The 2,119-nt window shown below is 40.9% G+C and overlaps 1 non-coding gene across 1 annotated transcript; it reads left to right on the forward strand.

Annotated features, from left to right (window-relative positions):
* The first annotated feature begins 1,006 nt into the window (after positions 1–1,006).
* LOC123628998 lies at positions 1,007–1,110 on the forward strand. The gene has a single exon (XR_006731871.1). It is a non-coding gene; the product is annotated as a small nucleolar RNA U13 (small nucleolar RNA).
* Positions 1,111–2,119: the final 1,009 nt, after the last annotated feature.

Raw genomic sequence — 2,119 nt, forward strand, 5'->3', positions numbered from 1 at the left:
CCCTTATCACTGGCCAATAGGCACGCCCCTGCCGCAGGTGGGGCGGAGCTTCAGGCTCAGGGTTCTCCCTTTCCCTTTTCTGAAAGTGGCGATACACTACACTGATGTAACAGACAGATGCAAGCAAACTCGGGGTTCTACCAAACAGTGAGATCCAAAAAAAGCTGCAAAGTCCAAAGCTCACTATCCCTTCCTCTGCCATTGTCCCAACCACTTCTAAGATAGATAATGCCCCTTTCTGACTCCCTTGACCTACCCGCTCCAGGCAGGAGGAATCAAAGCCCCGCCCCATGTGCGTTTTGTCCCGAAATACCCGGCAACACTTGCGTGTGCACGTACGACCGGGCGGGGTGAGCGGGAGGCTGATGCAATCCAATCAGGCGGGGCAGGTCGGATGAAAGAGAATACTAGAAGTGAAGATTTAGTAACCCTATTCAAACTGAGGCATTAGCGTAGGTGTAGAAGTTTGTGCCTTTTTTAGAGGGCTGTTTGACAGTGTCTATTAAAATTTAAAGTGCATCTATCCTATTGGCTCAACAGTCTCATTTACATACGCAGAGACACACACAGGACTCCTAGAGAAATGCACCAGGACCGCGTAGAGGGCTTGTTGAAACAGAGATCGTTGGGGCCCGCCTACTATCAGAGATTCTGAATCAGTGGGTTTGGAAGGTTGCTTGAAAATTTGCTTTTCTGACAAATTCCAGGGTAATGCTGATGCTAAGTGACTCAGGACCACACTTTAAGAACCTTTGATCTAAAGGAGAAAAACAGCAAGAAGCCTGATGAACAAGTATTATAAGCGTTGCTGATTTGTTTGCCGTAAAAAAAAAAAAAATGAAACCATCATTGGGGCTCAGGAGTGATAGATAATTATATGACTTTATCAGTTAGAAATGGGCTATACTTAGGATCTTGGAGATGGCAAAAAAAATGGGCTATATATAAACTGACATGGAAAGCTAATAATGATGGCAACGGTGGTGGTGATAGTTAACATTTATTGATCCTTTTGTAGTTCATAAGCATGATGATTAGGTTTTCATGCACATGTGTGAGATATGCCTCCCTCGATCCTTGTTACCACATTGGCACATTACCCGTCTGACGTGAAAAAAAAAGAAAACATGTATTGAGCATTTCCACTGTGCCAGGCACTATGTTAAGCACTTTATATTCATTCTCTCATTTTCTAAAGCCATTCTAAGGAGTATGCACCATGTCTAATTCACCTTATATTTCCAGTCCAGAGCAAAGTCTGGCACTCACGATCTTGTCAGTAAATGTTTGTGGCCTCACATGATCAGACACAGTCCCAGGACATCATAGTCCCAAGACTTTAGGACTTCACAGGCCAAACAACGCTTTAAAAAATTGTGAGAGATGGATAAAATAGTGCCAAGGAAGGACTGAAACCAAACTACTGGCTCCTATCACCATCGTTTTCAAAATGAAAGGACAATTACACATACTGTCAAAGCAAAGGACCAATCTGTTTACTTAACTTTTAATATGAAAATTTTTTAACATATACAAAAGTAGAAAGAAGAGCTAATGAACCCCCAAGTACCCCTCACCCAGATTAACAACTATTGATTCATGGCCAGTATTCTTACATCTCTTGCTACAACATACATTACATCCTAGATTACTTTGAAGCAAATCCCAGACATTTTTTTCCATAAATACCTGAGCTCATATCTTTAAAATACAAGGGCTCTTTTTTATAATAATAACCACAATACCATAGAATATCTAAAAATTTAAGAATAATTTTCTAATATCATAAAACATCCAACTATTTAAATTTCCCTGATTTATGCATAATATCTTTTAAGTTTTTGTACAAATTAGCAACTAAATAAGGTAAAGGAGAGCCCTTTAAATCAAATGTAAAGTACAGTGTCTTTTTTATCCTCATTTTACTGCAGACTGGAAAAAACTTTTTTTTAAGACAAGGTCTTACTCTGCCACTGAGGCTGGAGTGGAGTGGCCTGATCATAGCTCACTGCAGCCTTGAACCCGTGGGCTCAAGAAATCCTGTCACCTCAGCCTCCCAAGTAGCTGGGCCTACATGTGTGTGCCACCATGCCCGGCTAATTTTTTTTTAATTTTTTGT

Source organism: Lemur catta, chromosome X (genome assembly GCF_020740605.2).
Source record: "Lemur catta isolate mLemCat1 chromosome X, mLemCat1.pri, whole genome shotgun sequence".
Taxonomy (NCBI): Eukaryota; Metazoa; Chordata; class Mammalia; order Primates; family Lemuridae; genus Lemur; species Lemur catta.